This window comes from Anser brachyrhynchus (genome assembly GCF_964034855.1).
Source record: "Anser brachyrhynchus genome assembly, chromosome: 3".
Taxonomy (NCBI): domain Eukaryota; kingdom Metazoa; phylum Chordata; class Aves; order Anseriformes; family Anatidae; genus Anser; species Anser brachyrhynchus.
This window is the reverse complement of record NC_137696.1, coordinates 84,305,294-84,316,198: the sequence shown is the minus strand read 5'-3', so window position 1 is coordinate 84,316,198 and position 10,905 is coordinate 84,305,294. Positions and strand designations below refer to the sequence as shown.

Genomic DNA, 10,905 nt, shown 5'->3' with positions numbered 1-10,905 from the left:
ATTGTTGCAGAAAACATAAATTATACACTTTGTAACCATCTGGAATGTCAGTACAAGCAGCTGCTCTCAATTTACTGTATAATGCTGTTATATATATTATTTGCTTTGGAAATTGCTTGCAGTTTCTAGAACTACATCTTGACTGTTTGATTTCATTTTTATTGCACTTCAAAAACTTACAAAGGTATAGCCAGTTAGCAGGAATGGCTTTACATTAACAACATTTTTGTAGTGGTGATTTCCTTTTTACCATTTTCCAACAATGATTATTTAATATGTTAATTACATAAAAGCGCTTTGTTGAAATTTGGTGAAATTGGCTGCTAATCACTTCTGTTAGTCAGACTTCATGTCATTTAGATACCTTATACGCTTAGGACAATTTCCTAATAATGGAAAAGAGATAGCTGAGATGAGTAAAAATACTGAAGACAGCAGATGTAAACCTGTTTAGTGGACTAGCGCTTCATGGAAAGTTGAGGAGGAAGAAATAATTACACTGGAAAAAAAAAATGGTTCCAGTGATTTAAATTGTAAGCTTCTTCAAGGTTTAAAGAGACAGCTTTTTTTTAAGATTCTTTTAGGTATCAACCATGTTCTTAGGTAAACCTTATGGGCTTAATGGGACTGAGATGGGCTAGTACAGAGTTTCGAAATGTATTCTGTCATGAGACAGGAAATAAGTTTGCATTAAGCAAGAAATCTAAGACACTTCTTACTGTAATGGTATGTTACTCACACAGCGTGTGATAATAAAATATTGACTTGTGATTTGATCTTGACTTTGTGATTTAGTCACTTTATTCCACTCTTGATCAAGGACTGTAGAATTAGGCTTTTGTCTTCTGACACAAAAATAACTGATGGGCTGGATAAATATTCAGTTGTTTTCCTGGAACATATCAAGAATGTTAATCAGAAATGTTTTCGGTATGGTGTCAGCCTTTTGCCTTTTTGGCTTTGTGGATCATAGCTGCTCCGTGTTGTTAAATACCAGACATTCACATTCTTTCATTTTGTAGTCAGCAAGATTTTTTTTTTTTTCCTAAAAGAAATTGTAATGAGAAAGCTGTCTCACTACACTTTTAGAAAGTTCACAGTTTAAATTACTGGAACCTTGGTGTAGTGTAATAATCTCTTCCTTTGTACTCTACTTTTTTGACGTAACTTTCTTCTGGAAATTTGATCATCTATTTTATTATAGTATTTTGTTGTTGTTGCTGTTTGGTCTTTTTTTGTTGTTTGTTGGTTGTTTTTTTTGCTTAATTCTCTCTTCCCCCTCCCCCTCTTTTTTTTTCTTTTTTTTTCTTTTTTTTTTCCTCTCTTCTCCATCTTTACTATCATGTTTTGTGTTTTGTTTATGCCCTTTCTCACATATCAAGCTCAAGTTTTACATTTTATTTACATTTTTACAATTTATTTACATTTTATTTAATTTACATTTGATTCATAGGTAGGTTTGGGGCTTGGACATAGCTGTGAAGGACTACTTTTAAATTTTTTCTCAGTTAACTCATACAAATTTTCAAAAATGGATCTCCTGGAGCTTCATAAAAGTGAAATACTTGGTGAATCAGTACTTGCAATCACCATTCTCAGAAGGCTGGGAGAGTGTTATATGTTCATTTATTTATTTCCTACCAGTAATCATAACTTATGGGGGGCTGGGGAGAGGGGGGGAGGGAGTAAATCACAAAAAGTGAGTTATAATAATAGTAAACCAAAGCAGAGATAAGTGTTAATTGTTGCTCTTAAAAAAAAAAAAAAAAAAAAAAAAAGGATAGCAGCGATTTTGAATATATGTATACAGATGATTAAATTTATCCTGAAGACAAATAGTACTTTTTTTTTTTTTGAATTGAAAGGCATTTTGAAGGTGACAGAAGAAAACATAGTCTCTCTCTTTTTTTTTTTCAACTGGCGTAAAATATGTAAATTAAAAACAAAATAGCAGAAATATTGACATTCAAATGTTGCTCTCTACAACTACTTGAGAGGAAGTTGTGGGGAGCTGGAGGTCAGCCTCTTCTTACAGATAACCAGTGACAGAACTAGAGGGAATGGCCTCAAGTTGTACCAGGGGAGGTTTAGTTAGAAATTAGGAGACATTTCTTAGAAAGAGTAGTCAGGCATTGGGATGGGTTGTCCAGGGAAGTGGTGGAGTCACTGTCCCTGGGAGTGATTAAGGAAAGGCTGGACCTGGTACTTAGAGACATGGTTTAGTGGGTGTCATTGGTAGTAGGGTGATGGTTGGACCAGATGATCTTGAAGGTTTTTTCCAACCTTAATGATTCTATTATGATTGTATGATGATTCTATGATTCTAACTAGAGAAAAAAGAAAAAAAAAAAAGTGAAATAAAACAGGAAGGTCCTTTTTAAAGATATGAATATTAGCATGTTGTACCTCACTATGCAAATACATCTGAAAAGTATAAGTATCTAGGGTGAGGCTTGGACTCAGAAGGTCTTGCCGTTCTTCCATCTGCTCTGGCTTCTCTGTGACACACAGCAAACCTCTTCCTGCTCCCTGCCTGCAAAATAGAGACAACAATATTTAGAGAGGAAATCAGCAACAGCACTTAAGCTGCTGATCTCACCCTAAGAAAGGATGCCTAGGCTGCTAGTGATTGTAACTGTGGAAACATATTTCTGGTACTTGCACCACTGTGGTGAAAAATTAAACTCATCTCCTGTGCTTAGAATTCCTGTGCATGTCCCTTTGCAAGGGGTTGTACTGGGTCTGGCTGGGATGGAGTTAACCTTCCCTGCAGTAGCCCATACAGCATTTTGCTCTGCACAACATAGAATGTGTTGTCTATTGCTGAGTGGTGCTGGCACAGCACCAAGACTCCCACCAAATCCCCCAAAACCAGTAGGCTTTGGGTGGGCAAGAAGTAGGGAGGAGACATCACCATGGCAGCTGACCTAAACTGACCAAAGGAAAATTCCATACCATATGATGTCACACTCAGCAATAAAAGGTGGGAAAGGGGAAGGAGAGGGGGGGCTCTTGTTATGGATACATCTATCCTCCCAAACAACTGATGTGTGTATTGAGGCCCTGCTTGCCAGGATGTTGCCAAATATCATGAATTGATGGGAAGTAGAGATTTTTTTTTCCTCTCTTTTTTTTTCCCCCTCTTCCTTTCTCCTTTAATTAAATTATCCTATTATTCTTATTCTTATTCTTATTTATTTTTTCCAGCACACTTTCGTCTCCTGTTCTTCTTCTGAGGAAGGGGACTGAGAGAGTAGTTGTGGTGGAGTTTTGCTGCTCAGCTGGGTAAAACCACCACAGAGGTCGTAACAGCTGAGTCCTAGCTATGTTCATTCTCTGTTTATTGCTGTCCAAAATGCACCTACAGGTGGATATGGACTTCTTTTCCTTTCTGAAGATGCTGTATGAAGGCAGGAGATCATGGGCTGTCATCACGATCCTTTGGTTGGAGTGTGGCATCTGGACGGGCTCTTGGCTGTTCCCTTGTGTATATGTGCACACATGCAATCTAGTTCCTCACTTTTTTACAGTTAATGTAGTCATTTCCACCTGGATAAAACAAAAGCAGAGTGGGCATGAATTGCTGAATGACTCTATGGGAAGCAAGGCAAAGGCAAAGTCAAGCAGCAAATTAGGAAGTGTTTTGTGGTGACAGTGGTAAAGCTATGACTAGTGCTTCTTTTCGGAACACTGGTTTTTGAGCTTTTGCATTTCCACAAACCTGCTGACTACACAGTACTGCTGCCATTTTGTGTTCTAGCTGGAACACCCCAGGAGGAAAAAAATCTTACTCCAGTGTATATGCAAGAGACCTTACTATTGTTTTTCTTTGTAGGTTTTACTAAAGCTAATCTAAAGCAAAAAATAAAGTGGCATGTCTCTGTGGATCATCTCTATTATTTCATTTACTAAACTGTAGAAATATTTTAAAGAAAATAAAATCTTTATAAAAGACAACAATGAAAAATATTAGCCTTTTAAATGTCTAACTTACTAGCTGCTGGTCCAAGATCTTTTACATCACATTTTGAAGTACTGTCTCCTACAAATGCTGCAAAGAATCAAGGAAAAAGTAAAACAAATGAGACACACAGATAGGTTTGAAAATTAATCAAGAAGAAAATGACAGTATTCTTGATGACTAAGCTAATTATCAGGGGTGAAATGAAAGATGACAAGACAGAATAAGCTATATCAGACTTAGTGGCACAGTACATTGCTTAGCTAAGCAAAGACCCTTTTAATGGCACAGAAAACATTAGCGACTTTTTTTTTTTTTTAAATAATAATGGAGAACAAGAGTGTTCTCAGTAATTAATATCATAGATGCCATTTGCTTCATTCTTCAAATACTCTTCAAAAATAATCTTTTCAGGCAATTAAAAACAGTAAGTACAGTGATAAAGTACAAGAGCTTGTTATTTTGAAATAAATAATTAAATAAATGGGAGTGTGATAACACTGGGTTGCCACACAGGTTCCACTGGTGTTCTAAAATAGTTTCAATGAACTGAATGTGAACAAGTAACTGGTAGTAGAGAAAGCTTACAGGTTCAAAATTCAATATATTCATATTTAATTTGATTTTTTTTCCCCTCAAAATAATTCTTCAGCTGTTTTACCCTGCATCTTATAAGTTACTTTGGAAAAGTCTCCATCTTTTTCCACCTCCTCAATTCCCATCTAGCCACCTGTGGTGTCCTTAAAAGCCATTCTCTTCTGCCTAACTCTGTAAGCTTCTGCACACACAAAGATGCTGAAGCTGGATCCCACCAGCAATTAATGAGTTGCTGAAGTCTTTGTTCAAGCTAAAATTCCTGAGAGTTTAACACCCTGACAAGAGAAAAGCTTTCTTACTGCAAGAGCACTATTCTTTAGTTTCAGGTTATGCCCAGATTAAAAACAAACAAACAAACAAACAAAACAAAACAAAACAAAAAACAATAAAACAAACAAAACAAAGCAAAACAAAAAATAAAACAAACAAACAAACAAACAAACAAAATAATGACATATTACATAGCAGAACAGACCTGGATGTATACATCATCACCAGACAATGCACTATCTTTCTTTCTCACCTCTAATATTTGAAACATTCATAAATGAAGGAACAGTTCCAAAGAAACACTGAGAGAGACAGATTAGTGCCAGAGTAGCCTATAGACTATCATGAGAACAGTCATATTAAACATAAAATGCTCAAGATCATGTAATTATTTCTTTTCTTCACTCAAAATATTCTGGTAGTGGGGATGACCTTGAAGGTTGTAGATTAACTTATATTTATGCCTTGAACATCACATAGGGGATTTAAGTTTCCTACAGCCTTGGTGGGTAACCCAACAGGCTACTAAATATTCCTTCTGTCTTCAGATTTTTATTTTGAGCTTTGGTCCTTTCTAAAAGAAAATACAGCAAAACACCTGTCTTGCCATAACAGAGAACTTTCCACAGGACCTTAATTCCACATCAATGTTTAAAATTCAAGAAAGGAAGATACATATTATTTCAGAAATGCTTACTTACCTCTGGCTACTTTTACCAGGTGTCTCCAAGATCTTCTCTGCACATCAGTCATAATTAGCTCAAATACTGTCTTGTGTCATTAGTTTCTAAAATTCTCTTTCTCAGATATCTAAATCTGATCAATTAATCTAAAGGTTATTGAAGATTATATTAGGCATGAAGTATTACTGTGGCTAAATACATTTGATGATCTGACTCCAAAATCAGAAGCTCAAAGAAAACGCCCCCCTGCCCCACCCCACACCAAAAACTCTCACTTAAGCCTAAGAAAACAGGTTGAAAGGACCCTCTTGGTACTTACCTGGGTGGGATTCACAATACAATGTGAATACCTCTGGATGTTTTACTCATGCAGTGCTGAAGGAAATTAATCTTCATTCCAAATGCTGCAACTGGTCATCATGGAGTCTATTTGCTTGGCCCTGGTTATAACAGCTCTGTAGTTCAAAGTATTTTCATTGCAGAGAAATCTTCAGTAAATGCACTAGAAGTTATTCCTTATCTATTACAAATATATAATGGTAGTGTCAGATAACATACCTCTTTACTTCTGTTCATCTAGGCAGAGTTCACAAGAGAAAGAGGTGTGATACAGTTTGACATAGAAGTACACCACTCCATTTAAATAGTCTATTTTTTCTTCACTGTAAAAGGCTTGATTAGATGGGTATCTAACTCACTCAATAATAACACTGTAGTTGTGAGGCTCCCTGCCAGACAGGTGGAGTCCCAATTTCTTGGAATTGCAGAGTAGTTCAGTGGGAGCTATACTAAACCAATTCTGCTTTTGAAAATCCAACCTATTTGGTTTACACTAAAACAAGTTGAATATCAAATACGTTTTATCTCCAAACAAATGACTAACAAGAAAAAAATATACATTAAGAAAAAAGATTTAAGATGGCAAAATCAACTTGCTTTTCAAAGAATGATTCAGGTATGTAACAGAAATCAAAAAGAAAACAGGAATTATAAAACACAACTACAATATTTACAGTGTACTTTATCTTCAGTTCATTGTGTAAGAGAGGCTTAATAGGAGCTGTAAGAAAATGCAGTACATTATACTGAAATTAACTTTTCTCCATAATGGTTGGGTCTTGTAGAAACATACCAGCTGCTGAGGCTGGCAGACTTTTTACAGTCCTTGCTTGCAATTCAGAAATAATTTGGTTTTGGAAAAATCAAGAGTATGACAGTTTGTCTACAAATATGTCACTATCTGTTTACTTCAATGTGTGTCAGTTGGATTACTTCATTAATCAGGGGGAAGGAGCTGAATAATCCATTGCAGATTCCCTGCTGTCTGGTCTGCCTCTACAGCCTGGAAAGGACCCCTCCTGCCACCAAGGAAATCAGGGAGCATAAACCCAAATACCATGCACTTGACTTGGTTATGGATAAAACAGGTTAGTTAATCAATGAAAAGGGCTTCTAGGAGACAGCAGTTAGGGTAACTTGTATGCATCAAGTTACCCATTTTCTGCACAACAGTTTGTGTAGGTGTCAGAGGAATCTCAATAGTTCACCAATTACTGGAAAACTTTCAGAGTCAAATGTTTCAGTGAATGAAGGTTGGATGTTTTTAAAGTCTCTTTTTGCCTCTGCAAACAGCTGATGCTTGCATTAAGCTAACATCAAATGAAAAACATATTCAGCATTTCAGGGATACCCAGAAGCAAAATAACAGTATCAGGAGCTAAGCTTTCTTATGATTCCTTTGCCTATGTCAACTTATATTATCTTGTGCAATGTATCATCCTTCCCAGTGTACTTATTATTATAATGAGAGAAGACTGTTAATGTGGAAAGGCACAATACTATTCCTTTCATATGTAAAATAAATTGCATGAAACCACACCTCTGACCTGAACTTTTGAACCTGGAAGCTGAAAAATCGGCTTTTTATATAGTCTTGAGAGTTCTTTTTTTTTTATTTTATTTTCCTTTTCCTTTTCCTTTTCCTTTTCCTTTTCCTTTTCCCTTTCCTTTTCCTTTTCCTTTTCCTTTTCCTTTTCCTTTTCCTTTTCCTTTTCCTTTTTCTTTCTTTTTCTTTTTTCTCTTTTTTTTTCTTTTTCTTTTTTCTTTTCTTTTTTTCTTTTTCTTTTTCTTTTTCTTTTTCTTTTTCTTTTTCTTTTTCTTTTTCTTTTTCTTTTTCTTTTTCTTTTTCTTTTTCTTTCTTTTTCTTTTTCTTTTTCTTTTTTTTCTTTTTCTTTTCTTTTTCTTTTTCTTTTTCTTTTTCTTTTTCTTTTTCTTTTTCTTTTTCTTTTTCTTTTTCTTTTTTTCTTTTTCTTTTTCTTTTTCTTTTTTTTTTTCTTTTTCTTTTTCTTTCTTTTTCTTTTTCTTTTTCTTTTTCTTTTTCTTTTTCTTTTTCTTTTTCTTTTTCTTTTTCTTTTTCTTTTTCTTTTTCTTTTTCTTTTTCTTTTTCTTTTTCTTTTTCTTTTTCTTTTTCTTTTTCTTTTTCTTTTTCTTTTTCTTTTTCTTTTATTTTTATTTTTATTTTTATTTTTATTTTTTTCTTGTCCTTTTCCTTTTCCTTTTTCTTTTTTTTCCTTTTCCTTTTCTTTTTTCTTCTTTTGTTACAACAAATGAAAAATGTACCTGATCATATCTGGAGCAGCCATACTAAAGCTGTGAAAACTGAATCATTGAAGTTTTATATGACCCCTTCCTAAAATTAATATTCCAATTGCTTGCATTAGGACAGTATGGCAGTGCAGTACAGAAGTGACAAACTCAAAAAAAAATATTGCTCAATATCCTATAAGAGTAAATGCTAGTGGGAGAAAAAGAAAAAAAAAAGAAAAGTAAAACCGCTTAGTTTTCTCTCAAAGTAATGGAGCAAATAATTTTATTTCTTTAAATATGACTTCTGGTTTGGCTCTCCTGTGGTTGTGTCTCTATTTAACTTTATATTTATTTCAATTTATGTTTATTTAATATATGCATCAAAAAAAAAAAAAAAAAGCATGGCAGGAGAAGTAACTTCAGTAAAGGAATGAGTACAGATTCATGGAAAAGCAGTTGTACTCATTATTCCAGACTTTTCACCCGATCCATGTGGAGCAGCCATGTCAAGGCTACCTTTCCCTCACCTTTTTAACAAAACATATTTTATCCTAGAAAAAACTAAAAACATTTTAAAGAAAAAATAAATACGTCAAAACAGTAATGAAATCTACTTCACAGTTAAGACAGCTTTAGAAAAATGTGTGCTAGGATGTGGAAACAAAATCTTTTTGACAAGCAAATAAAAGAATCAAGTAGCAAAGTCTTATATGAGAGGAAAAAGGGAAGGGAAGGGAAGGGAAGGGAAGGGAAGGGAAGGGAAGGGAAGGGAAGGGAAGGGAAGGGAAGGGAAGGAAGGGAAGGGAAGGGAAGGGAAGGGAAGGAAGGGAAGGGAAGGGAAGGAAGGGAAGGGAAGGGAAGGGAAGGGAGGGAAGGGAAGGGAAGGGAAGGGAAGGGAAGGGAAGGGAAGGGAAGGGAAGGGAAGGGAAGGGAAGGGAAGGGAAGGGAAGGGAAGGGAAGGGAAGGGAAGGGAAGGGAAGGGAAGGGAAGGGAAGGGAAAAGACTCATACATTTCTCTCATCAGATTACTTGGAAGAAAAGGCACCCAACATATAAATAAGATTTCATTAGCAAGATTTCAAATGTCTCTTTAGGCCCTTGGCCTACTCTTTCTTACCTATAAATTCATCTGGGTTTGGGTGGTCAGACCTGAGTACAGATGAGCCTCTTTTTACAACTATGACAAGACATAGCTTTTCTGGTTATACGGTTCTCCCCTCTGGAACTTAGGAGACATGCAGCCCAAAAGAAATGAAGGCTAAATTGAAATAGTAAGTATCTTACCAAGCACAGGCAAAGTATGTCGTATTAAAATTCAGTTAAACAGCTTATAAGATACTTATATAAAATACTTTTAAAAGCAAAGAAGAAGATCCTCACTGGATGTCTTAATATTTCCAGTATGTGTGGTATTTCATATTAAGCCTAATGGTATGCCACATAATTGAATCATTAGTAAAGCAGTGTTCATGTTCAGTTTCAACTTTCTATTGGCTTAGAGAAAGGATTTCAAATTTGCATTTAAATGAAATTGAGCAAAGTGTGATAAAGGCTTCAATTAAAAGGCACCTGTTTTTGTTAATTCATTTTTGATAGCAACAGTAAATATTTTCAGTTGATGCACTTTCTGCTGCAGAATTGGTACATTCTTCTCTTCTTTATCTCCAGTGTCAGACACTCCTCATTATAGGAGTCTTATAATTTTCTTTGAGTGAAGGAACCTGTCCCATGCTTTATGAATTTGCTTATACAAGACAAAAAAAAAAAAAAAAAAAAAAAAAGTTACTTACAAAATATAAGCATAAAAAAACTAGCATGTTAAGTTAATTCTGCAAATACATTATTTTAAGAAATCAATGAATTCACAAAAGGTAAATGTTGCTTCCTACTAATAAACAAACAAAGCACACACACTTTCTTCATTTACACTCCTTTTGGAGTTTACTGAACTCACTTAGGTACACTGGTATGAAACAAAAGTAATCTTCCAGGTTACAATTATGTAATGAAATTACATCTTAATTATTATAAATATGTACAACACAAATAATGGCAAGCAATTTTCATGGCATATAAACCTAACTGGTGGTTGCAAAGTACGAACTTCTGCTGGCACCTGGAAACATTACGTCTTCCTACAAAGCTGACTCCTTTGATGCTAAATCGTTCACTTTTAGTCTTGCTTTATAGGTTTATAACTCTACTTTCTTCCAGTTGCCATTAGTAACACAGGAGCTCATCTTGTTTTTCTAATACTTTTGAAATAATTTGTAGCCATAATTGCTTCTCTGTTTTCCATTTACTGTAACCATAACCACTAATTTGCTAACAACAGCTACACTTCTGTTACAATAGCAGCTTAAAAGTCCAAGTAATTTCCTCAAGAACAATTTGCACTGGACAGCCTTCTCTTTGGGATGCATTGCAAGCATTTAAATAAAGAACTGAAGCATTTAATTAGTACATGCTTACTTCCTGCTAGCAGGACATCACGCTAGTGAGTAAATGGATTAAATTCCTTGTAATGCAAGCCAGTAGACATCTTGATAGTTGTGTTTTACATTCTCAGGTGTCTGGTTAAGGGAGGAACAGGGGTCCATTCCAATCCTTAAAAATTTTATCTTTCACTTAAATCATTATTGTTTTTGAAAGTCATGTAGTTTTCCACCATAAACTTAGCAAAAGATCATGTTTTTCATTTCTGGTTGAATGAAGAAGGGAATTAACAGAAACATAATTAGAGGATATTCATGGGAAACTGCAGGTTAGGGGATTTACCCCCTAGTTGTACTAGTTAAACATTTGCAA

At 34.9% G+C, this 10,905-nt stretch overlaps 1 long non-coding RNA gene across 3 annotated transcripts; it reads right to left on the bottom strand.

Annotated features, from left to right (window-relative positions):
• Positions 1–413: 413 nt before the first annotated feature.
• LOC308192964 lies at positions 414–5,767 on the bottom strand. Of its 3 annotated transcripts, XR_013949261.1 has the most exons (4): positions 4,550–5,767; positions 3,995–4,051; positions 3,366–3,549; positions 414–2,533 (listed from the first exon to the last, which is right to left on the bottom strand). It is a non-coding gene; the product is annotated as an uncharacterized lncRNA (long non-coding RNA). The 3 variants fall into 3 exon arrangements; XR_013949260.1 differs by having other exon boundaries at positions 414–3,549; XR_013949262.1 differs by having other exon boundaries at positions 414–3,549; positions 5,530–5,767.
• Positions 5,768–10,905: the final 5,138 nt, after the last annotated feature.